The sequence below is a fragment of the Tamandua tetradactyla genome, chromosome 8 (genome assembly GCF_023851605.1).
Source record: "Tamandua tetradactyla isolate mTamTet1 chromosome 8, mTamTet1.pri, whole genome shotgun sequence".
Lineage (NCBI taxonomy): Eukaryota > Metazoa > Chordata > Mammalia > Pilosa > Myrmecophagidae > Tamandua > Tamandua tetradactyla.
In genome coordinates this window covers 85769569-85797070 of record NC_135334.1, presented here as the reverse complement: position 1 = coordinate 85797070, position 27502 = coordinate 85769569, and the positions used below count along the sequence as shown (strand labels likewise).

Genomic DNA, 27502 nt, shown 5'->3' with positions numbered 1-27502 from the left:
CTTAAAGCATGCTTGACCTCACCTCTTTTCTCTGTTTCTGAGACCTCGCCCCTAATTAAGACTAAATCATTATAGTTTATTTCCGACCCCTCTTAAGTGAACTGCCTGACATAGTACTAAGTCTCTTAAACCACCTTCCACAATACGTCTGAAGTATTGAATTTTGACACTTCCCTGCTTTAAAATAAAATATTTTTAAGCCTCAATGTTCCCTATTCACTACAACAGTCATTTCTTAATGTGGATAGGGTTCAAGAATATCTGAATACCCAAAAAATTATCTATAAATTTTAAGTGTATATACAAGTTTATTTTACTAGAAAGACAGTCCCATGACTTTCATTAGTTTTTCAAAGGATTCTATGACCCCATAACAGATAAGGATTTAATTTCTGGTAATTCTGAACAACTTCTAGTTTTCCATGCCCTTTTTGTGCTTCCATGCCTTTGTTTATACATTTTCCTCTGCTGGGATTTCCTTTATGAACTTACTGTTTTGACTATCTACCATACATAATGCCTTATGCTAGATTCTAGGAATACTCCAGTGAACAAGCCAAGAATGCTCTTTTCACCAACTGAGACCTGGCTTTTATTTGCTCTTCAAGTTTTAGCTCAGTCCTCATTTCTAAGCCTCCAGCTCCTCCTTGAACTATACCTTTTATTTTTTGACCCCTTAATATCTAGTACATACCTCTGCCTTTTAATAGTGAAAGTATCTGTCTATGTAACTTCTTCCCCAATATAAGCAACATATGAGCTCAAGTTGATTTTGTACTCCCAGAGCCTAACACAGTTCCTGGTGTATAATAAGTACAATAAATATTTTTTATCTGAAAAAAAAAAACAGTAAAAGCTTAAGATACTTTTTTTCTACGAAAAGGAGCAATTGTTCCATTGCCTACTGATTTTGCAAGACTATTGGAAATGTGAACAGAATAGAGACTGTTCAAAGATCCTATTCAAAATTAAAAGGAATTTTATAGTTAGACAACCTACCTTTCTACAATTCTCTGAGATCTGGGTCAACATTAAAAATGTTAAGGAGGATGGCACTGCTAATAAATGTAAGGGTGCAAAATCATCCTTATACTTGGGACGTGACTTTGGAAAAGGATTCAAATCCCATGTTTTCAGGCGAAGCCGATCCAGGAATGCACCCTGGGATTCTGCCCACTGTGTCCCTCCAGCTCTGTGGAGCAAGACCCCTGGGGCATGGCTTCTGCCTCCTCTTACACCTTTATTCCCCCTTACTTCTCGTCTGCTTCAGAAATTTCATCTTGTTTTTAGAGGTGTGGTGCAGTCATCATCAAAACATTAATCTAGGTGCTTTTCCTTTTTACATTTCATCGTACCTAATTCTTTCCTCAGTCAGAGGAGAGAATCCATAGCCTTAGGAAGATTAGGATTGTTACAGTAGAAATATAGAGAGAAAGACTCAATGCTCATATTTTTTTATTTCCAAAGTGGGTTCATGAAATAGTTCAGTAATAATAGCTGTGAAAAAAATTGCAATTTTTGTGAATTGCAATTCACAAAAATTAAAAAGCCAAGCTTTTTGAGAGAAAAATGGAGAAAGAGAATGTGTTAAGATTTGGAGGGACTGAATCACATACCCTCAAAAGGTGTGTTTAGGTCTCAACCTCTGTGAATATGGACCCTTTGTAAATAGGATCTCTTGAAGATGTTATTCAGTTATGGTGTGGTCCATCTGAGTCAGGTTGAACTTTAATCCAGATTACTGAAGTCCTTTATGAGCAGAATGAAATTCAGATAGAGAGATAAGCCACAGGGACCAGCCAGAAGCCGGAAATCAATAGAACCTGAAGAAAAAGGAGAAGACGCTGGCACATGACAGAAAAGCCAGGAATACCTGATTTTTGGCCAGCCAGAGATGGCACAGATCCCTAACCTCTGAAATCATGAGCCATTAACTTCCTATTATTAAGCCAATAGAATGAATGATATTTGTTTTAGCAGATAGGAAACTAAAACAAGATTTAAAAGGCAGATGTTAAGGAGCACAGCATGAAGTTCATATATTTAAAAAAAAAAAGTTTGAGCTTCCTACCCAAATTGTTAACCAAATCTAACCAAGCCTTTAAAATTAACTTCCATTTCACTGAAAATGTTCAAAAAAAAGAAAAAGTGAAAAGACACCAAAAGAAAATGACAAGACAAATCCTGAATATAAAACACTGTACTTGAAAGTAGCCTGGTCTCCTTAGGTACAAATGTCATTTTTAAAAGGGGCAGGGTGGGGGGAACGATGTTAAAAGAGACTAAAATCCTTAACAACTAAATGCAATTACCAAATGTAGTCAAACAGCTCTTGCAATTTTTACACCTGGCCCTTCCTCCCACTGTGGGGCCCCTCCTCTCATGCTGTGACCAACTCTGAGAGCCAGAGAGAACTGATTTTCCTAGGATACCAAAGAGCTCCCCCCTCCCCCATAGATAAGAGTAAGTTGAGTATGAAGAAGGCTGAAGAAAAGAGATGCAGATTTTTTTGTGTGTATATATTGTATAATAACAATTATCCTTCACAGTAATGTAGCATTTCAATTTTCCAAACACTTTCATGATTGGTCTAATCTGCTATCATTATAAGCCTGAGAGGTGAAGGACAGGGGAGTCAGACATGGGCCAGATTCCAGGGCTACAGAGATGGGTAAACTGCCCCTATCCAAGGGAAGCTCACAGCTTCCTCGGTGAACTCCTACCCTATTTTGTCAAAGAGAACATCGAAGTTCAAAGAGGCAAACTGACCTGCTCCAAATCCCACAACTGCCAACTAAGAAGACCAGAGACTTGAACCTAAGTCTCTAGACTCCCTACCTAGTGCTCTTTCACAGCCACATATGAATTAAACTAAAAAATGTGAAATATAATACTTAGCTACATCAAAGTATGAAAGAATGTACATTAAAATTTAAAAGACAAAAATATGTAATTCGGGGATATATTTTAAGCTTTACAAAATCCTCCCACTGCTGATTCTGAGTAGGAAAATGGGTAAAAACAGAATCTGGGGTGAGAAGTCATCTGACTCACCCATGATGTGGTAGAGAAAAATCTGTAAGCAAACACTCTGCATTTATTTCAAGTACTGTGTCTCATTCTGCCAGTCTTGGAATCCAGCCCACTGACTTTGCTTCAGGGGCCCTCCTTTGGAGACACAGTCAGAGCCCTATTTTAAGAGGACAGAAGTGGCCTAAAACATGTAGCGAGTAAGCTGGAATTTAAAAGGACAGATACACATGCACATGCGCACAAACATACACACACAAAGGACAGATTAAGACATCTAGCTACCATGGTATGCTAGGGGTTAAGCATCCAGATGTGTGCTCTGGGGTTCTCCTGGCCCAGCCCAGCCTTATCCACAGAACACCGTCCCTGTGTGTCTTGGCCTGTTCCAGGAAGCAGCCAGCAAGGTTGACTGCAAGAGAAAACACATGGCCTCAGAGGTGAACCAGGGACATCCTCTGAGGTGCCAAGGATTTATCTGAGCAGCCAAATGTACACTGACAGGCAGGTCTGTGTGTGCTAGAGAAACTCGTTCCACAGCTCAAATGAACAGCTCATTGCAGAATACGCCCACAGGGGAAGTGAGTTAATGACTGGGGCGTTTCACCTTCTGCCTAGATGCGTCATAAAATCAACTTGTGATGCCTGGCTCTGAGAATATATTTGCTCACCCAAATGTGGTTCTGTGGGGCTATGAGACATTTTGAAGAGGGAAAGCTTACAGAGAAGAAAGTTCTTAGGCTTTCTCTGTGTTAGGAATGAGGCCAGTGGCCTAAGCCTAACAGCTGGTCCAGACTGTGGTCAAATCTGTTGACAAGCAAGCCAAAGCTTCCCGGAGCATCTGTTCAGAACCTGGAACACATAACTCAGCCATTCTCTACCCGGGCCCTCCATGCTCATGCAGGTCTGAGCATGCAGAACCCACAGTGCTGAGGCCTAGCAGCCAGGCTTGTCTCTCAGCCCCAGAACCTATCAGGTTTTGTCCTCCAGCACTGTCTTTCCCTCCCCCACAGATCCAGCCTAGTTCACCAGCTCCAAGACCAGGGCAAACTGTGCCTAGACCATTTCTAGCCACAGCCAGAGCTATTCTGAGACTTTTGAGACAGGTTCACTGTCTCCTGGTCACTAGTGTCTGTACTGGCCCTTTAAATTAAAAAAATCCACACTCCCACCACGCCCATCTGGCCCCCCAGAGTGAGCCACAAAGCAGCACCTGTTCTAGGCCAATCCTGTTTATCCAAGACCTGCTATTTTTGCTCTCACCTCCTTGGTCCTCAGATTCCTGGCTCCAAATCCCAACTTCCATATCTACTTCTGTCCCCTTCACTTTGGTGAACCTTTGGACCTCCCTTTTTAGATCACAGCTTCTCACATGTTTCTGACTCACTGGCTTCCGCATGCTGGAACACACTTTTGGCCCCATGCGAGGACTCCATGATTCAGCTGCAGCTCCTGGGGACCCTCTCAGCTAGAATAGCACCCAGGAGAGGCAAAGGAGAGAGGACTGATTTTGTGGTCTTTGTCTGGCTTCTCACCCTTGACCTTACTTTGATCTCAAACTCTAGCATCTGGTTTCCCTGACTGTGACCCTGGCTGCTGACCCCAAATTAGGCCCTGATCTCTGGAATCCCTCCCTCACCTGGGACAGCTCTGGGCTGGGCTCAGCTTCCAATTTCATGCTGGTCCTGCCTGAGTTACTCCAGGCCCAGCACCCCTGACTCATTGAGATCAGAGTTGGGGAGGCTCTAGGGCCTCTGAGGGGAGTGGGTATCAGGGAGGGAAGGCCAAAACAGCCTCAGGCAGAATTTTCAGGGGCACAGAGGCTAGGTAGATATTCACAACTGTCTGGAAACATTTCTGTCTCAGAATTTGGAGTTATTTCTGAGAAGGCTAGTGGGGCAGCTGAAAGCTCTGCCACTAACCTGCTGAGTTACCTTGAGCAAAGCACTTCCCCTCTCAGTCCTTCATTTCGTACTCTTTAAATTGCATGTGTGGGGTGGAAGGACGGTATGTTATTTCAGCTGATATCTGAGACACATACTGGTTCTAAGATTCTAGAAGATGACAGTGGCTGGGAGCAAGGCAATTCTATGGCTCTATTTGGTTCAGACACTTCCTTGTCTGTCAGACACTATGTCTGACTTTAGTGGCATATCTGTCCTGGATGTCCCACCTCCAGCCCCTCCAACAATGAACACATGAGTCACCCTAGAATCTCCCATACCCAGAGTCTCCATTCCCTCCACTCCAGAAGGTGGCAGAAAAAGAGTAAGAGCCAGCCCCAGCTTCCCTTTTCCACTTCCCTCACTATCCTCTTCTGTGGGGGCCGAGGGATCTGAAGATTGTCTTATTCTACTTGTTATTCTTTCCCATAAGCACTGAAAATAGCAGCTTTGCTTAAAGAGCATACAATATGGTAAAATGGTTAGGCACAAGACCCTGGCCCCTGCCAGATACCAGCCCTGTCACTTACTAGTTATATAACCTTAGATACATGTTTAACTTTTCTCTGCCTGTTTCTTCATCTCTAAAATTGAGATCCTAACAGTGCCTACTTCACTACCCTGTTGTGAAGATTATATGAGTGAATTCATGCAAAAATGATAAAATAAGTGGTGATGCTATAAGCTCTCATTTACTGAGCACTCACTCTATGCCAGACCTTATTCTAAATACTTTACATCCAATAATAATTTTGTTCCTAAGCAAAATGAAACAGGAACAGAAGGATCATTCCATAATTCTAATTTAAAGTATTGTTAATGTTTATCATATAAATCCCATCAACAGAAGCTGAAATGCATTATCAAAATGCGTTGCTCCCTATCAAAATTCCATCATCCTTTTTCATAGAAATGAAAAAGCCAATCTTCAAATTCATATGGAATTACAAGGCTCAAATGGATAAAAGCCATCCAGAAAAAGAAGAACAAAGTTGGAGGACCTCCCAATTTCAAAACTACTACAAGGCTACAATAATTAAGATAGTATGTAGCAATTAAGATAGCATGTAACAATAAAAAAGACAGATAACCCAATTAAAAATGTGCAACAGCATTGAATAAACATTTCTCCAAAGAAGATGCACAAATTAATAAGCACATTAAAAGATGCACAACATCTTAGCCATTAGGGAAATGCAAATCAAAACCACAATGGGATATCACTTCAAACCCACAAGAATGGAAATTACTAAAAAATGGAAAGCAACAAGTGTTAGCAAGGACGTGAAGAAATTAGAACACTTGTATGTTGTTGGTGGGAATGTAAAATGGTGGAGTCACAGTGCAAAACAGTTCGGTTTTTCCTCAAAAAGTTAATGCAGAATTACTGTATGACCCAGCAATTCTACTCTTAGACATATAACTAAAAGAATTGAACACAGGGATTCAAATAGACACTTGTACACCAATGTTTATAGCAGCATTATTCAGAAAAGTGGAAACTCAAGTATCCATCAACAGATGAATGGATAAACAACATGGGATATATACTGTGTTAGTTTGAAGCTGTTTTGTACCCATGTTATTTTAATCCACTCCTGTGAGTGTAGACCTATGAGGGTGGTTCCTTTTGGTTGAGTTATTTAAATTGAGATGTGACCCACCCCATTCAAGCTGGAACTTAATCCTTTTTACTGGAATCCTTTATGAGAGAATAAAGGACAGAAAACCTCAGAGAGAAACACTCAGAAAGCTTGAAGAGTAAAGCCCCAGAGATACTAAGAGAAGACCCACAAAAGTTTATAAAGGAGAGGAGGCCACTGGAACTAGGACCTAAAAGCAACAAAACCCAGAAGCAAAGAAACAGCAGATGCCAGCCAAGTGCCATGCTATCTGACAGTGGAACCCCAGATGCCAGCAGCCTTTCTCCAGAAAGGATATGGTCCTGTTGATGCCTCAACTGGGACATTTTCATGGCCTTAGGAATCCCCATTGTAAAAGCCAGCCCATTTTTGGTATATTGCATTCCAGCAGTTTAACAAGCTGAAACATATACATCAACGGAATATTATTCATTATCCTAAGTGAAATAAAGGAGACTCAAAAGGACAAATATTGTATGACTCCACTTACATAAAATATCTAGAATAAGCAAATTTATAGAAACAGAAAATAGATTAGAGGTTACCAGAGCTTGTAGGAGCAGGGAGTGAAAAGTTACTGTTAAATGGCTGTAGAGTTTCTGTTTGGGGTGATGAAAATTTTTGAAAATGGATAGTGGTGATGGCTACACAATATTGTGAATGTAATTAATGCCATTGAATAGTATTTCAAAATGGTTAAAATGCAAATTTTAGATTATCTATATTTTACACAATATTTGTTTTTAACCATCACAATTCCAGATACCTCAAAGAATCAATTTTTAAAAAATTTTTCAGTCCTCTCTACTACTGGCCTTGGAGAAGATTTATGTACATTAAATATTCACACCTGGTCAAAAAATAAATTACATTGTGAAAGGTTAGAGAATTTCCCCAGCTGAACACACAAAAACCCAGTGTGATGACAAAAATGAAGCATACCAGAAATTCTCTACAATGCCCCTCAGGTGGACACGAGCCCAAGTCATACTATGTAATAGTGTAGACACAATTCTGTACGTATCTTTTTACTCGACATTTGATAGTTTCTGTGTTGCTGTACAATATTTAAAATTATACTGAGGACTCTAGAACTCATTAAGTTGAATTATCATAATTGAACTGACAGTATTAACATTCAGTTAGCAGTTTTTTACTATTATAAATAATTTTGTAGAAAATATCTTAGCACAAGTGACTTTTTCTTTCTTTTAGATGATTTCTTAGGCTAACTCTCAAAAATGGGATTACTGGGTTAAAGAGGTAAACTAAGATTATTTAAAGATATAATTACTTTCATCATCTCACCCATCCCTGCTCAGTTATGGAGGATTCCATTTGAGGGACTGAACTCTCCTGGAGAAAGCAGGAAGGAGAAAGGAACTAGCACTTACTCTTAAGTGCCAGCACTGTGCTGGCTTCAAATTGAATCACTGATGTGTTATGTATCAGACCTGCCCAGATTTGTCATAGTTGTCATTTTTGTTATTGTTGACCATTTATCAAGAAATTCACCCAGTAGTACTTTAGAAGTTTTGTTTACTTGTCTCATTTAACCTTCACACATACTCTGAGGGAGATATTAATATTAACCCTATTTTACAAAGAGGAAACAGGAATTCAGAGATTAAACCAAGGTTACACAGCTAAGGAATGGGATACCTAGTCTGAGCCTAAGCTTATGCTCTTTCTGCCCTGCCATATTGTGTTTCAGTCCCTCTCCTATCCTCCAGTTCTATATGTACAGATAGAAATTTTCACCCTGGGCTCTATAGGAACACCCATGGATGAATGAATTGCTGGGGTGTGGAGTGAGAAGTTCAAAATTCAGAACTATTCTGAAGAGAACTGAACACTCCTAGCACTCAGCCCACAAACAATTCCCGTTCTCTTTCTTGCTGGTTAAAAGCATAATATTAAAAGTGGCTTTGTTTTACACGTACGTGTGCGCGCGCACACATACACACACACAAGTTCCAAGGAAAGGGTTCACCACCTATCAAAGACGCTGGCTGATGGGCAGGCCACGGTGGTTCAGCAGGCAGAGCTCTCACCTGCCATGCCACAGACCTGGGTTCAATTCCCAGTGCCTGCCCATACAAAAAAAAAAAAAGAAGAAGAAGAAAAAAAATAGAAAGATGCTGGTTAAGGACATGTAAAATATGCTTTGAGGCTAAATACCTCTCTGAACAGCTTTCTGTTCAGATAGACATGGACTGGGCCTGTCATTATGCTAAAATTGATCTCCTACAGAATTATTTGATCCAGCCCAATATGTTTACAAGTTTGCCATGTTTCAATGTCTCAACTAAATCATTAAAGTTGGACCATATTAGTTTCAGCCATTTTACCCTAACAAAGGGAACTTGTACTATTTTTCTTCCATGTTTTGAAATATTATACCTCCCAAACAAGTTAAATTTATAAAATTCCAGATGCTTCTCTCTAATTCATCTGGACTGACCACAGGTTATCTTAGGAATGCTAAGGAACAGAGAAGAACTGAGGCTACAGCTGGAGAAGGTATGGAAAGGCAGGGGCTGGCACCTCCACAGACCAAGGAGACCAGATTTAGTGAAATGAATGAGTTAGGAACCATTGCTAGGTATGGCAGGAGATCATCTCAGTGGTTGCAGAGCTGAGTTCTGCAGGTGACAGACTACATGCTTGTCAGGTCTCTTTCAGATGCAAGTGACAGAAACCTGACTGGCTAAGGCAGAGGGGAATTTATTGGCCCTAGCTAAAAATTCTAGAGGTAGCCTTCAAGTGCAAGTGGATCCAGGTGCTTAAATGATGGCATCAGGAATCTATCTACCTTCTCTTTGCTCTGCTTTCTTCTCTCCAGAGTGTTGACAAGGTGACCACAGAAGCTCCAAATTTATTTTCCACAGAAATCCCGATGGGAAAAGAGCATCTACTTCCCAATTATTCCAGCAAAATTCCAAGAAAAGACTCTCAATTGGCCTGAATTGGCTCGTGTGCTGAGCATCTGGCCTCCAAAACCACTCTCCACACTTCTCCCTTCTCTCTAGTTGTGAGGTTGGTCTCTATGAATGTACCAATGTGCTCTTTTTCCCTACCTGTTCCTTTGGGTACTGTCAATGGTAAAACCAGCAAGAGATTAGAGGAAAGAAAAATGAGTCAGGATACTCATTTCTTCCAGTTCTCTTTGTAAGGGTCTCCATGGGTTGGATGGCTCTCTTGTCCAATAGTCATAGCTCCTACCCTGAAGCTCTCTCCACACATCTTTCTCTCTTTGAGTTCCAGTAACAGCTTGCCTTTACAATTAGAAGTGGTATCAGTGCCTCACCATGAGTAGCATGGAAATGCACTATCCTTTTTTATTTTCCTACAACCTGTCCATACCCCTGTAAATAGTTGCTTTATTAAACTCCCCTTTGAGGAAAAATTATTTGATAACTCAATTTGAGAGTGTCATCTGTTTCCAGGATCTTGTCTGACACACTAGCATGACAACCTCTAAACCAAACTCATGTTTCTGGTTGGACAGGCCTGTGTCACATGCCTAATCCTTGAATAAAGGTCTAAAATCCAAGATCTAAATCCAACCACAAGAACTGAGAGTGGGAGTGGGGTAGTTCCTCAAAAGAATGGACAAAACCAACACACAATCATTACATTTAATAAAGTAGATAAAGAAGGAATCCTAACCATCAGTAAGTGCTAGGCTACCCAAGCATTTTTCAGAAGCAATATCTAGATATAAACAAGGATTTGAGTTTCAGAGAGCATATAGGTATTAACTTAGCCTCAGTTTTAGTTCTAATGATTGAATGCATGCTGAGACTACATTCTGGGTGCCCTTCATCTGGGTATGCTCAAACCAATGCTTCCAAAAAGCTGGTCACTCATTTTCTGAGCTCTGGGCCTGATGACAACTCTCTTCTGAAACAAACTGAAATTTCTATCATCAATTCACTCTGAAATGTCATAAGCCAGCTTAGCCCTTGGCTGGCTGAGCAATAAAGTAGGACCTCTTGGCAGCTCTAATGAGCTGCCCCTGACAGCAGAACAGAGGACAAGACATTAAACATTGCCATGAATGGACAATTTCGAAACTGCTTAGTAGCAGGAATGACAAGGCCAAAATCATAGCCACTTCAAAAAATGACATCAGTTGAAGGATAAACAGATAAAGGGACAATAGCAACCTCATCACAGAGCTGTAAATGCTTAGAAGAACATTTGTCCTGATAGCCCTTGAAACCTCTAAATCTTAGGATGCAATTCTATTTATATGTTTTTAACTCCCATCATATGACTAGCTATGCCATGGGCGTGTCACCTTGTATTTAAAACCATGGACCATACCCCCAGTGAATCTCAACCCTTTTTCACCATCACTCAGAAAACTAGTAGTATAGATCTTAGTTACCTTGTCCCCACTTCCAAATTTTGATGGTGCCTCCATCATTCCTTTTTAATGGACAGATTGGCATTCAGTGACATGCTGAGGATAGTTGGCCTCATCAGTTTTCTCAGGAAAGCCTAAGGTGCTGCTTTGTTTGGAATTCAGAAATCTACATCTGCCAAAAGGATGGACTTCTGGGCTAGGTGTGTCTTCTCCTAGTCCCACTAACCTCCTTTCTGATAGAATTCCATCACAGCTCTTTACCCATAAGGATACTCGGATAACAATTCTTTGGGAGAAGGATGCATCTAAAGGATCCATTAGCTTCAGCATCTCCAGCGTCTGGGAAATAAAGAGTTTGGTGGCCAGAGAGAGAAGAAATCCAAGGACTCTAGTCAGTGGAATCCATTAGTCAAACCTAGGCCCTGAGGGCATATGGAAAGTACATGGACACTTGTGTCAAACAGACCATGTTCAGATTCTAGTTTAAAAAGCTGTGTGTTGCTGAGTAGCATTAAAAATCAAAATGAGTTCTCTGAGTTCATGCAGCTCTGACTGACATTCCCAAGGGCATTCCTGCTTTGAAGGATTATTCTAAGCAGAAATAATGAATAAAGTGAGAAGACAAAATAATGTAGTAGAAGTATGCCAAACAGGTTTTGTCTCACCAGCCATCTCTGCTTGATTGATAATGCCTCCCCAGAGCATTGGTTTCAAAAGAATTGTGAGGTCATATCTGGACTCAATGAGAAAGAGTACCCTTAACAATGGGTACAAGAGGAGGGTCTAGTACCACATATGACATCCTCATTGTAGTGTTAAGAGTACTGAGCTTTGAAGTCTACTAGAGAGAAGTTCAAATTCCAAGCCTCCCTCTCAGTAGTTCTATGACCGTGACCAAGTTACTTAATATAGGGCTCAATTTTCTCATTTGCAAAATGGAAATTATACCTACCCCATGTATTTTTTCTAGTCTTAGGTAAAATGTTTAGTGACAGTGCTCAGCAAAGATTAAGCAATTATTATTTTTGCTCTTGGCTCAATACATGGCCTCCAAAAGATAAGCTCTTTGGGGAAACTGAGACAGTTCATTAGCTGTGTATTCATGCCCACACAAAGTGTCTTTATAGACATGATGTCAATCAAAAATAGACTAAAAGTAATCAAAAATCCTTAAAGTAATGATTTTGAAGTAAATGGGAGTAGGCAAAGCATAATTCTTGTGGGAAGGAATGTGTATACATTTTTTTCTGCAATAACAACAAAAAAATACCCACAAATTTCAGTGGCTTATAAATGCAAACATATATTTTTTACCACACAGGGGGTCAGGCTAAGGGTTGGTAAGTTCTCCTCCACATGCACATGACTTCTCATTCCAGGACCCCAGACTGAAGGAACGGCCTTCTTCTGGGACATTCTGTGCTCATGGCAGAAAATGGAAACACAAACAGCCAAGTCAAATCAAGCAATCAATTTAACTTTGTTGAGACATGGCATATGTCGTATTTGCTCACACTTCATTGGCCAAAGCAAGTCATATAGCCATGCCCCAAACCAATACTGGAAAGGTGGGAATGAATAGCTGAGAATAGTACAATCTGTCAAATGGTGTCTGAGAAAGATAGTTTCAGTATTAAGATAGTATCATATCTTTTACATTTTATTTTTTCTGCAATACACATGTATTTTATCTGTAAAAAAAAAAAAAAGAAAAGTTGTCAAACACTAGTGTGTCTTGTAAACATTATGGATTCCTGAGAAGGGAAAAAGCTGATACCTGGGAAGAACTACATGGATAGAAGTAGGGGATGAGGAATAATACAAATAGCTAGGGGCTCTTCAGAGAGTATATGGGTATAAAGGAGAAGATGACAATGGCACCAAAACAAGTAGGTCCACAATGGAACCCCTGGAAAAACATTGATATCAAGCTGATAAGCAAGTGGGGTGCTGTCCAGGATGTGCTACCTGGATGACCAGATAAGCTCAGGACCTGCAGAAAGACAGAGTCTTAATATACAAACAAACAAGAGTTAGTTAGAGATGCCCAGGAAGCAAGGCATATGGAATACTGGTAAGATTGGTGGTCAGATATCTTATTTGGCATCTTTCAACAGGAAGCCAAACAATATTAAACCATTGACTAAATATTTATTGAGTATCTATTGGGCAATGGGTACCATGGTAGGTGCTACAGATCAACAGTGGCACAACAAAAGAGACATGGTGCCTGCATTTACAGAGTTTAAAGTTGAATAGTAGAAAAAAAAAAGTCAAATCTCAAATGGATACTCAATCCTCTTTTAATTTGACACTTCCCTAGAATGTTCACTTTCTATTCTCAAAAATAACAATTTCCTATCTCCTTGTCTTCAAATTCATTGCCCCAGTATCTCTACCTCAACACCCAGTAGGTAATCTCCCTTCATAACCCACTTTTTAAAAAGGAAGCAAGTAGACAGCTCTCCCTTATTCTCCCACCAACAAAATACTAACCTACTCAAGCAGTAGACATTCTCCTCACTTCCTTTCTGTTACAATGGACAAACATCCCTGTACCTATTCAGATCCCATTCCCTCTTGCATTTTCATGGTCTTTATTCCCTCAATTTTTCCTTTTCTTTTCTGCATTCTCTCTTTTTACTGGATCATTTATATTGTTATGCAAACATGCTGTCCTTGGGGGATGGGGACAGAGCAGGATTGCCCCTTCCAAGAATTCAGAAATAGATGAGGGTACATCTTGGTTGTCACAGTGACCGGGAGCCTTTGTGGTCTTAGTTGGGGCCAGAGATGTTAATTGTATTTTATCATATTAAAAAAAACTCCTATATAAATATGAAATCTGACTGTATATTTGATGATTATATTGAATCAACAGTAAATCCTTATATGTCATTTACAAAAATCTGTTATGTACGCATGTGGCTTGTAAAACCATAAATCTGCTGAATAAGAATCAACCATTTTTTTCTTTAATATTCTGTCACTGTTGATACGTTCGTCACTTTCTATTTTTATGTAGCTGTAAACAATTACAGGGACTGGGGTCAATCAGAAAATAACTAAATTTTGGCAGATAAATGGAGAATCACAATATGATTCTTGTTATTTATTAGCATTAAAATAAGTACATACATGGCAATGATAAAGGAAAACATGGATAAATAAATACATAATTTGCGAGTAAAAAGAAAAAAAAAACTGCTTTAAACCTCACAACCTCCTCCAACTACTAACTGCTTCTCAACCCCTTCATAGCAAAACTTCTTGAGAGAGTTGTCTGTACCTATGCTGTCTCTACTCCCTCCACTCCAATCAGGTTTCTCCCTACCACTGCCCCTGAGACTGCTCTCTTCAAAATCATAAATAATCTCTGTATTGCCAATCTAGTGGCCACTTCTTATTCCTCATCTTATTTGATGTCTCACAGCATTTGAACCAATTGATCATGTCTCCTTTCTTTAAATAGTTTCTTCTCTTGGCTCCAAGAGTACCACACTCACCTGGTGATTAAGTCCCAAATTATATCTCCAGCCCCATATTTCCTCTCAGTTCCCTCTTTATTTCTAAATGCTACTTCACATTGTTATCCAAAATAGACATCTCAAACTAGCAAGACCAAAACAGAACTCTTGATTTATGTTTCTCCCCATGCAACCAACCAAACTACAACCAAGAGATCTGCTACTCCTCTTTCCCTTGTCTCAGGAAAAGCTCTTAGGTATTCAAGAAAAAAAAAAAATTCTAAGATTTACTTCTGAGTCCTCTCTCCCATTCCCTTTATAAATCCACCAGGAAGTACTATACATTCTACATTCAAAACATATCTTGAAATTCTATACTTCTCTCTACGTACATTATTGCCCTCTGGTCCACACCATCATCATCTCTTACCTGAATTCAAGCAAAAAGCCTCATTGCTCTCCCTGCCCTCCACTTATGCCTGGTTATAACCTGTTCTTCATATTGTCCCCCAGAGTGATCTTTTAAAAACTGTAACTCGCATGCTTAAAATCCTCAATGAATTTTCATCTCACTGAGAAGAAAGTCCATCTTACTTACCCTGGGTTACAAAGCCCTCTGGGAATCGAACCCAGGTCTCCAAGAACTCTGCCACTGAGCCACCATCGCACCACCCTTTTTTTTTCTTCCCACCTTTTTTAACTCTACTTCATACCACTATGCTCAGCTACACTGGTCTTATTTCCACCCTTGAAATGCCAATCTCATTCACATATTTTTTTAGCAGAAAATGTTAAAGGACTTTTCCTTTAACAAAGGAAAAAGATAAAAAGTAAAAAGATATGCTTAAAGCAGTAAGGTAGGTTGACTATTCATTCACCACTCTAGATCAAAAAGAGTTTCTGAGAGACAGGTTTAATCAAATGCAGACCAGGAAAAGTGGGTCCTGTTCCCGGCTTGCTTTATGACCTAGGCAAATCATATTTCCTCTCTGGATTTCAGTTTGCTTACCTGTAAATGAAAAGTTTACACTAGAGCATGAAGGAGGCCAGAGCAGAAGACTCTGCTGGACTTATTTCAAAACAAGCATGAGGAATTATCTTGGAAATTCAAGGACAGCAGGAAACCATTTTCCCTACAATATTAAGAGTGGAAGTTATGCTATAATGAATTGCGTATAAAAGGAAAATATTATCTAATTGTATAATTACAGAGTGGTATTACAGAGTGGCATGGCCTAGATTCTAGGCATTATAACATTCAGGTTGCAGTTGCATTGAGATAATAATCCTATTTCAGTTTCCCAGCTGCTAAAACAAATACCAAACAATGGGTTGGTTTAACAACAGGAAATTATTAGCTTGCAATTTCAGAAGCTAGAAGGCTTGCTTCCATCTAGGGTCGGTATCTTTTGCCTGACCAGTAATCTTTGGGGTTTCTTGTTTTTTCTAACATACAGCAATATGTAAGTGTCTTCTCTTTTCTCTTCAGAGTGCCACTGTTTTCTAGCTTCTGGCTGTTCCCCATGCCCTCTCTCTGTCTGGATCCAATTTCCTCTCCTTATAAGGATTTCAGCCATATTGGATTAAAGCCCACCATGATTCTGTTTGGGCACAACCTAACTAATAATATCTTTGAAGTTCCTATTTACAAATGGATTCACATCCACAGGACAAGTTTGGGACCTAAACATACCTTTTGTGGGGGACATGATTCAATCCCCAACAAATCCCTGCAATGTAAACAAGTTTTTCCAAAATCTCCATGGAGGACTCAGATGATTCAAACTTGTATCAGGTGACCATCTCTGAACCAATCACCCTGCAGGTAAAATGGAGTACTCTGACTGGCCAGAGGTCACATGCACTCCCCTGGAGGAGGAGTGTTGGACAGAGAAAGCCCAACCTGAACCAACTCCTAAATGAAAATTTTGAACTAGGTGAGCATTAAAGATCTTTGATTTCTGAAATACTTGCAGAATCTCACAGCCACGTGTAGATTAGGAAGAACATTAAATGCACCCAAACATTTGGAATATATGGAATAGGATTAGAATCAAAATATTTGATGAGTCTATTTTCCCATCTCACTTCTAAACAAACTTTCAGAACTTATAAATTGACTAGCCATGAAAAAAGTCTACTTCTGTGGGATGAATAAAAAACTGTCAAAAAGAAAACACATATTCCTTCACAATTTCTAAGAGACTCCAAAACTAAATAAATAAATGTACATTATTCTTGACATTTTGACTAATGTTTTCAAATTATAACATAGTCCAGGCCATGCCCAATTAAAACAACAGAGTAAGATGCTTCAGGACTCTGTCCCTCAACAGAAGCTTTGAACAACCAGCAAGAACTGGTAGATCCTAGAAACATCCTAGAGTATATTAAGCAGATAATCAAAAAGTATTGGCACAGTCCCCTGAGGGATGGGAGAAAAATATGGAACTATTAAATCTTACCATCAGGGAATCCCCTGATACTGTGTCAAACTTTAGGGACACCCAAATCAATAGGCCATGCTCTCAATCATGAGGCTTACTCTTGTGAAGCTTATGTAGGTAGCGGAGAAGATTAGACTACCCATAGGCATGCCTTAGAGTTACTTCTGGAGGACCTCTGTTGTTGCTCAGATGTGGCCTCAGTCTCTCTAAGCCCAACTCTGCAAGTGAAATCATTGCCCTCCCAGCTACATGGGACAAGACATCCAGGGATGAAAGTCTCCCTGGTAACGAGGGAGAGGACTCCCAGGGATGAATTCAGACCTAGCACCATGGGATCAACAATTACATGATGACCAAAAGGGGAAAAAGAAGCGTAATTAATAAAGTACCAGTGGCAGAGAGAATTCAAGTAGAGTCGAGAGGCTACTCTGGAGGTTGGTATTATGCAAGTTTCAGGTAGACCTTGCTACCTATCATAACCTGCCAACCCCCAACGAGGACCATTTCAGCCAATCCTAAAGAACACCTAGGGCAATATATAAGATTCCACAAGGGTTCCAGGCACTAGAGTAACTTTCCAGAAACCTACCATCTTCAGATGGGCCCCTGGTCCAGATAAGTCCTGAAACCTAGCCCAGCCTCTCCAGAACATCAGATAGTTCCATCTTCCTACCCCATATTAGTGACAGACCCTTCCAAATGAAAAATTTAGAATTGCCATAGCCCAAACAAACCCAAAGAGAGGTATGGAAAGATCAAAGGTAATGGTGGAATTATACATAGAAGATAGGACTTAACAAATGAATATGAATGCTGAATCATTAAATTGATATCTCTTTTAGTCGCCAGTGTTTTAAAGTGGCTATAAGTAAAAACCTAAAATTGTGGAATTGCAACCCATGTCAAAGTCTGAAATATGTTTTACAACTAATTGTGGTGCTGTGCTTTGAAATTTATAACTTTTTTGTATATATGTTATTGTTCACAAAAAAAAAGGAAAAAAAGTTGATTGTGATGATAAAAAAGTATTTAAGCCTGCTTGCCTCCTATATTCTGGAGCATCTAGAAGGAAAAATACGAGAGGATCATATGATAGCCCATGACAAACTCTGGGATCTGTCCTGTAACCACTTGTTGAAGAGTGCTTTGAAAACTATTTATTTTTTAGTTCTTTGCTTTGTTTATATGTTATACTATACAATAAAAAAAGTTAAAAGAAAAAAAAGAACTGTTAGAAACATCTTTCTCAAAACTTCAAAAAACAATTAAAGGACTGCAGTAATAGGTTGAGTGCCATATCAAGAAAAAGACCATTTAAAAGTGCTAGGATTGGGCAGGCAATGGTGGTTCAACAGCCATAGTTCTCTTCTGCCATGCTGGAGACCTGGGTTCAATTCTTGGTGCCTGCTGATGCGGAAAAAAAAAGTGTTAGGATTGCATGGAGTCCTGGCTAACCCCTCCCCCATCTCTCACTGACTCAGCATGGGGACAGTCTGTACTACCAGTGTGGGTCACTGGTCACGAACCTGGAGGGAGCAGAGTAACCCTTGTGCACATACTGGTATCATGTATGTCTGGCCCAATCTGTCTGGAGGTGGCCTAAGAGACTTATCATCCCAGAACTTTTTCTGTGTATAGAAGTCAGTTCACTGAGCTCTCTTATAGAACACTGTGGAAGAGCAGTTAAGTTGTGTTGCCTGGGTAAGGGATTTCTGGCTAGAGGATATATAGTACAGTGCCTGAAACTGTGAGAAAACTGTTTCCTAGGGAAGATAGAACATTCAGAACTGTGTAAATGGGGGAATCCCCAGGGCTATACGTGTGCACCTGTGTTGGTTGCAAGCCGCTGGAATCAATATGTCAGAACTGGAATGGCTTTTTTAAAACCATGTGGTGGCTCAGTGGCAAGAATTCTCACCTGCAGAGCTGGAGACCCGGGTTCGATTCTTGGAGGCTGCTCATGCCAGAAAAAGAGGATGGGGGGAGGGATAATTTAATAAGTTACAAGTTTACAGTTCTAAGCCTATAGAAATGTCCAAAGTAAGGCATCCTGGGAAAGATACTTTAATTCAAGAAAGCTCGATGGGTCAAGAACACCTCAGTCAGCAGGGTAGTCATGTGGCTGGTATCTGCTGGTCCCTTGCCCTGGGCTCCATTGCTTTCAGCTTCTGTTCCTGTGGGGGGTTCCTCTCTTTGCTTCTTCAGGGCTGTCTTTCATATCTTGGCTTCCTGTGGCTCTCTCCAGTTTCTGGCTTGCTTAACATCTCATGGTGGTATCTGCTGGGCTCCCAGCATCTCCAAACATCTGTATCTCTGTTCAGCAAGTGTCAGCATTTACGTCAGCTCTGCTCTGAAGTTTCTGTCGGCTCTGTCACTACTGTTGTTTCTGACTCTCTCCAAAATGTTTCCTCTTCTATAGGATTCCAGTAAACTAATCAATATCCACCTGAAATGGGTGGTGTCACATCTCCATCTAAACAAAAGTCACAGCCACATTTGGGTGCCATATCGCTGTGGAGATAGTCTTATCAAGTTTCCAAACTACAGTCCTGAATCAGGATTAAAAGAAATGGCTGCTCCCACAAGATTGGATCAGGATTAAAACATGGCTTTTCTGGAGAATCTGAATTCCAACAATAACACATCAAAATATCAAAATATCCAGATTTTGACAAAAGTTTACAAAACATACAAAGAAACAGGAACTAATGGTCCAGGCAAAGAAGAATATTAAAGCGTTAGAAGCTATCAGTGAGGAGGACCAGACCTGGGACATACCAGATGTGCTGGTTTGAAAGAATGTATGTACCCTAGAAAAGCCATGTTTTAATCCTAATCCCACTTTGTAAAGGCAGCCGTTTCTTCTAATCCCTATTCAGTGTTGTATGTTTGAAACTGTAATTAGATCATCTCCCTGGAGATGTGATTTAATAAAGAGTAGTTGTTAAACTGGATTAGCTGAAGGCATGTCTACACCCATTTGGGTGGGTCTTGATTAGTTTCTGAAGTCCTATAAAAGAGGAAACATTTTGGAGAATGAGAGTGATTCAGAGAGATCAGAGCAGAATGACATAGCCATGAAAAGCAGAGTCCAGCAGTCAGTGACCTTTGGAGATAAAGAAGGAAAATGCCTCCCCAGGAACTTCATGAAACAGGAAGCCAGGAGAGGAAGCTAGCAAATGATGCCATGTTTACCATGTGCCCTTCCAGTTGAGAGAGAAGCCCTGACCATGTTTGCCATGTGCCTTCTCACTTGAGAGAGAAACCCCTAACTTCATCAGCCTTCTTGAACCAAAATATCTTTACCTGGATGCCTTAGATTGCACATATCTATAGACTTGTTTTAACTGGGACATTAACTTGGCCTTAGAACTGTAAACTAGCAACTTACTAAATTCCCCTTTTTAAAAATTGTTTCTGGTATATTGCATTCTGGCGGCTAGCAAACTACAGCACCAGACAAAGACATTTTTTTAATTATTCTAAATATCCTCGAAGAACTAAAAGATACATGAAAAATAACTAAAGGAAAGTAGGAAAACCATACATAAATACAAAGAGAATATTGATAGAGAGTTGCTAATGATGAAAAGGAACCAAGCAGAGCTGAAGGCCACACTAACATAAATTTAAAATTCTCTAGATGGTTGTAACAGCAGATTGAAGCTGGCAGAAGAAAACAATCAGAAAAGCTGAAAATAAGACTATTTAAATCATTAAATCTGATGAGCAGAAAGAAGAAAAGAATGAAGAAAATTGGCAAAAGCATGTAGGACACCATTAAGTGTACCAATATATACATGGTAGGGATCCCAGAAGGAGAAAAAAAGAGAGATGGGGCAGAAAGAATATTCAGAGAAATAATGGCTGAAAGCTTCCCAAAGTTAATAGACAACATGAATATAAACATACAAGGCACTCAACAAACTCCAAATAGGATAAACCCAAATAGACCTACCCTGTCGTATATTATAATCAACTGTCTAATGTCAAAGATAAAGAGAATTCTGAAAGCCACAAGAGAAAAGAAACTTGTCACAAACAAAGAAGCCTCAATAAAATTAAGTACCAGTTTCTCACCAGAAACCATAAGGCAGTGAGATATTCTTAAAAAGAAAGCAAAAAAAGAAACAAAACAAGACATCCAAGAATTCTATGTCCAGCAAAGTAGCTTTCAAAAATGAGGGGGAGGGCAGGCCATGGTGGCTCAGCAGGCAGAGTTCTCACCTGCCACGCCAGAGACTGGGGTTCAATTCCCAGTGCCTGCCCATGCAAAAAAATAAAAGGGAGAACTTCCAGGAAGATGGCAGAATAGAATAGGCTGAGTTCAACCCTGCTCCAAGGAACTACTAAAGAAGTGACAGAGAAACAATCGGGGCAGCAATTATTGTATGCAAGCGACCTGAGAGAATCTTTTACATTATATAGGGAAGTCTTGATGAAAAAGCTGAGAATTGAGAAACAGAGAACAGGGTGAGAGGGTTCATTCAGGACTCCACTGTGGAAAAGAGGACAAGCCTAGTAAAGTACCTGCCCCTGCAGCTACCTTGGATATCAACACTCTCAGCTCCACAGCCCTCAGCTCCACAGCCTGTAGCTCCCTTGGGGAGCCCCAAATCAGTAAACTTGCTTTTCTTCCTCACAGAAACCATTCAATTAGTGCACAGAGTCAATCATTCCCCTTTCCATATGGAGGTCAGGAGCCCTAAGAGTGAACAGACAGGGAGGTGGGGATGAGGAAGCGAGCTGCTCCATGCCCCATGGTAAAACACCCCTGTGCCCCATGCCCAGCACCCTGCAACTGTCACTTTGTACACCTTGTGCCCCACCCAGCATCCGTGTGCCCCATGACCCACCCAGGCCCCAGTGCCACATCTTGACCCATGCCCCCCACCCCCACCCTGAGACCTGCCCTGTGGCCCACCCCTACACCCAAGGTTATTCCAAATAGGAGCCTGGGGCCCACCAGTCCCGTTGGGCCCACAAGTGGAATCTCCAGTGAGGATCACATTGCCTGCCCCCAGCCCTGGGATTATGGCTTTTGGCCCACACTGAGACCAGCAGACCTGGATGGAATTGTACCAGGTATCCATCCAGCTCACCAGCTGTCACAGATGAGAAGAGGCAGGCTTGAGGGGGAGAGGAGGCCAAAGAGCATCATCTGCAGGGAAGAAACAGAAAGTGTACTATGATACCTATCTGTCTAGCTTGAAACAGATCATCAAGTAGAGTTGCATCCCCTGAATGAGATCTGAGCCTTGGTTTGGTGGGGAATTATTGATGAACCAAGTGCACAAGGAGTCTTTCAATGCAAATGCAAGCAAATACAAAACCTTCCATGACTAAAGGAAATCAAATTTCAAAATAACCCTATTAGATTATCAAATGGATTTAGAAATAGGGGAGAGCCAAGATGGCAGCTTAGCAAGGTGTGGGATTTAGTTAGTCCCCCAGAACAGCTACTAAATAGCCAGGAACACTACAGAACAACTGCTGGGGCCATGTCAGTGACTGGACACACAGCTCACCCCGGTCTGGACCATCTGGACCAGCTGCGAGCTCCCCCAAAACTGTGAGTCTTCCAAGCCGTGGTGGCCAGCGCCCCTCCCCCACAGGCTGCTTCCCAGAGGGGAAAGGAAAGAGACTTTACTAGCAGTAGGGGCTAAGCACAACCAAACGCCAATTGTGGAATTAATTAACAAATTCTGACTACTGAAAATAGGCCCTCAGCTCAGCTGAACCTCAAGTAAAAGCAGAAGTCACTGGGTTTTGCCCTGGTGCAGAGGGGACAGGGCTAACAGAAAAAGAAAAAAGAAAAAAAACAGGTTTCTTTGGATCTGAAAAGGTCTGGGCCCTGCAAGAATGGAAGGGGCACAAAGGAACTGGAGATACACAGAACAATGTAACAACTTAAGCTTTTGATTGGCAAACCTGAGGAATGGGGTCCCGCTCTGAAAAGGATTTTTATTTTTCTCTTTTGTGGCTGTGTTTCTATGGATTGATTACTCTTTGGATACAGCTGCAAGGCTTCTTGAGCTCCACTGTCTCAGGCATAGGCAGAAACAGGCTTGTTTGAGAACTTCTCTGGAGCCTGTGCCTTCCCCAAGAGAGGGGTGGGGCCCAGGTCAGGTGGAATCCCTCCCTAAAGGAATTCAGACCCCAGGGTATGGAAAAGGGAAGTGATTAAAGCCAGCCTACAACCTCTCCTCTGTCTCCACCACACCCCAGCAGGGAGAGTCTGCTGGAGTTAAAGGTACTGCATCACCTTATGCTGGTGGGACCTGCAGGCAGAAAAGCACCACATATTGGACAGGATAGCAAAAATGCAGAGTACAGAGACTTCATAGGAATACATTTTAATCTGCTGGGTCTGACCCTCAGGGAAAACTGATGCAGATGACTCTTTCCTCCTGTGAGGTGACCAGTTTGGTCTGGGAAAATCTGAATGGGGTCTATAATACCTAAGTAGATCCTCCTAAGAGGTGGGGGACAGGCAACATAAAGGCAGGGCAAGAAACAAAAAACAAGAACTGAAAAATTCTGATCTATTAAACAAAACCTAAGCTAGAGGATTAGAATAAGCCAAACTAAATGCCAAAGAACAGATAGACAACAAAGTCATCCAGCAAGAAAATTCTAGGGGAAAAAAAGTGAAAACAATCTCGAGAGTAAATTAATTAAGGTAATTAAATGCCTAGATGCCAGCCAAAAATAACAAATCATACTAGGAAAATTGAAGAAATGGCCCAGTGAAAGGAACAAACCCAACAGTTCAAATGAGATACAGGAGTTGAAACAATTAATTCAGAATGTTTGAACAGACGTGGAAAACCTCATCAAAAATCAAATCAATGAATTGAGGGAGGATATAAAGAAGGCAAATAATAAACAAAAAGAAAAAATTGAAAGTCTGAAAAAACAAATCACAGAACTTATGGGAATGAAAGGCACAGTAGAAGAGATGAAAAAAAAACAATGGAAGCCTACGATGTCAAATTTCAAGAGGCAGAAGATAGGATTAGTGAACTGAAGAATGGGACATCTGAAATCCAACAAGCAAAAGAAAATATAGGAAAAAGATGGGAAAATATGAGCAGAGACTCAGGGAACTGAATGACAACATGAAGCTCATGAATATACATGTTGTGGTGTCCAAGAAGGCAAACAGAAGGGAAAAGGAGGAGAAAAACTAATGGAGGAAATTATCACTGACAATTTCCCAGCTCTTAAAAAGACTTAAAATTACAGATTCAAGAAGTGCAACATGTCCCAAACAGGATAGATCCAAATGATGTACTCCAAGACACTTATTACTCAGAAATAGACACATCTACCATAATAGTTGGAGACTTCAATTCCCCACTCTTATCAATGGACAGAACATCTAGACAGAGGATCAATAAAGAAACAGAGAATTTGCATAATACAACAAATGAGCTAGACTTAACAGACATTTATAGAATATTACACCCCACAACAGCAAGATACACCTTTTTCTCAAGTGCTCATGGATCATTCTCAAAGATACACCATATGCTGTGTCACAAAGCAAGTCTCAATAAATTTAAAAAGATTGAAATCATACAAAACATTTTCTCAGATCATAAAGGAATGAAGTTAGAAATCAATAATAGGCAGAGTGCCAGAAAATTCACAAATATGTGGAGGCTCAACAACATACTCTTAAACAACCAGTGGGTCAAGGAAGAAATTACAAGAGAAATCAGTAAATATCTCGAGGCAAATGAAAATGAAAACACAACATATCAAAACTTATGGAAAACAGCAAAGGCAGTGCTAAGAGGGAAATTTATTACCCTAAATGCCTATATCAAAAAAGAAGAAAGGGCAAAAATCAAGGAATTAACTGTCCACTTGGAAGAACTAGAGAAAGAACAGCAAATTAACCCCAAAGCAAGCAAAAGGAAAGAAATAACAATGATTAGAGCAGAAATAAATGAAATTGAAAACATGAAAACAATTGAGAAAATCAATAAAACCAGAGGCTGGTTCTATGAGAAAATCAATAAGATTGATGGATCCTTAGCAAGTTGGACAAAAAGAAGAAGAGAAAGGATGCAAATAAATAAGAGAAATGGAAGAGGAGACATAACCACTGACCCCACAGAAATAAAGAAAGTAATGAGAGGATACTATGAACAACTTTATGCTAATAAATACAACAATGTAGATGAACTGGACAACTTCCTAGAAAGGCATGGACAACCAACTTTGACTCGAGAAGAAATAGACGACCTCAACAAACCAATCACAAGTAAAGAAATTGTATCATTCATTAAGAAGCTCCCCAAAAAGAAAAGTCCAGGACCAGATGGCTTCACACGTGAATTCTACCAAACACTCAAGAAAGAATTAGTACCAATCCTGTTCAAACTCTTCCAAAAAATTGAAGAGGAGGGAAATCTACCTAACTCATACTACGAAGCCAACATCACCCTCATACAAAAGCCAGACAAAGATATTACAAGAAAAGAAAACTATAGGCCAATCTTTCTAATGAATATAGATGCAGAAATTCTCAACAAAATTCTTGCAAACAGAATCCAGCAGCACATTTAAAAAATTATACACCATGACCAAGTAGGATTCATCCAAAGAATGCAAAGATGGTTCAACACAAGAAAATCAATTAATGTAATACACCATATCAATAAATCAAAGCAGAAAAACCACATGATCATCTCAATTGATGCAGAAAAGACATTTGACAAAATTCAACATCCTTTCCTGTTGAAAACACTTCAAAGGATAGGAATAGAAGGGAACTTCCTCAACATAATAAAGGGAATATATGAAAAACCCACAGCTAACATCATCCTCAATGGTGAAAAACTGAAAACACTCCCCCTAAGATCAAGAACAAGACAAGGATGTTCAACATCACCACTGTTATTCAACATTGTGTGGGACGTTCTAGCCAGAGCAATTAGACAAGAAAAAGAAATACAAGGCATCAAAATTGGAAAGGAAGAAGTAAAACTATCACTGTTTGCAGATGATATGATACTATCTGTCAAAAACCTTGAAAAATCCACTGAAAACTAGCAGAGCTAATAAATGAGTACAGCAAAGTGGCATGTTACAAGCACTCAAAAATCTGTAGTGTTTCTATACACTAGTAATGAACAATCTGAGGGGGAAATCAAGAAATGAATTCCATTTACAATTGCAACCAAAAGAATAAAATATTTAGGAATAAACTTAACTAAAGAGACAAAAGACTTATACAAAGAAAACTACAAGAAATTGTCAAAAGAAATCAGAGAAGACCTAAATAGATGGAAGGGCATACTGTGTTCATGGATTGGAAGACTAAATATAATTAAGATGTCAATTCTACTTAAGCTGATTTACAGGTTCAATGTAATACCAATCAAAATCCCAACAACTTACTTTTCAGAAATAGAAAAACCAATAAGCAAATTTATCTGGAAGGGCAGGGTGCCCTCAATTACTAAAAGTATCTTAAGGGAAAAAAACGAAGCTGGAGGTCTCACGCTGCCTGACTTTAAAGCATATTATGAAGCTACAGTGGTTAAAACAGCATGGTACTGGCATAAAGATAGATATATTGACCAATGGAATCGAATTGAGTGTTCAGATATAGCCTTCTCATCTATGGACAATTGATCTTTGATAAGGCAGTCAAGCCAACTCACCTGGGACAGAAAAGTCTCTTCAATAAATGGTGCCTAGAGAACTGGATATCCATATGCAAAAGAATGAAAGAGGACCCATAACTCACACCCTACGCAAAAGTTAACTCAAAATGGATCAAAGACCTAAACATTAGGTCTAAGACCATAAAACAGTTAGAAGAAAATTAAGGGAAATATCTTATAAATCTTATACTTGGAGGAAGTTTTATAGACCTTACACCCAAAGCAAGAGCACTGAAGAAAGAAAGAAAGAAATGGGAACTCCTCAAAATTAAACACTTTTGCACATCAAAGAACTTCATCAAGAAAGTAAAAAGACAGCCTACACAATGGGAGACAATATTTGGAAATGACATATCAGATAAAGGTCTAGTATCCAGAATTTATAGAGATTGTTCAACTCAACAACAAAAAGAGAGCCGATCCAATTACGAAATGGGAAAAAGACTTGAATAGACACTTCTCAGAAGAGGAAATACAAATGGCCAAAAGGCACATGAATAGATGCTCAACTTCCCTGGTCATTAGAGAAATACAAATCAAAACCACAATGAGATATCATCTCACACCCACCAGAATGACCATTATCAACAAAACAGAAAATGACAAGTGCTGGAGAAGATGTGGAGAAAGAGGCACACTCATTCGCTGTTGGTGGGAATGTCAAATGGTGCAACCGCTGTGGAAGGCAGTTTGGCGGTTCCTCAAAAAGCTGAATACAGAATTGCCATATGACCCAGCAATACCATTGCTAGGTATCTACTCAAAGGACATAAGGGCAAAGACACAAATGGACATTTGCACACCAATGTTTATAGCAGCATTGTTTACAATTGCAAAGAGATGGAAACAGCCAAAATGTCCATCAACAGATGGTTGGCTAAACAAACTGTGGCATTTACATAAGATGGAATATT

General features: G+C 40.0%; 2 long non-coding RNA genes across 3 annotated transcripts in view; both read right to left on the bottom strand.

Annotated features, from left to right (window-relative positions):
- LOC143643657 (uncharacterized) overlaps positions 1-4351 on the bottom strand; it is a 102614-nt gene extending 98263 nt beyond the window's left edge. For both annotated transcript variants that reach the window (XR_013156310.1, XR_013156311.1), the window contains exon 1: positions 4294-4351. This is a non-coding gene — a long non-coding RNA (uncharacterized LOC143643657). The remainder of the gene's footprint in view (positions 1-4293) is intronic.
- Positions 4352-21976: 17625 nt separating this feature from the next.
- The window catches only part of LOC143644689 (uncharacterized), a 96331-nt gene continuing 90805 nt past the window's right edge, over positions 21977-27502 (bottom strand). The window contains exon 7 of the long non-coding RNA XR_013156819.1: positions 21977-22066. This is a non-coding gene — a long non-coding RNA (uncharacterized LOC143644689). The remainder of the gene's footprint in view (positions 22067-27502) is intronic.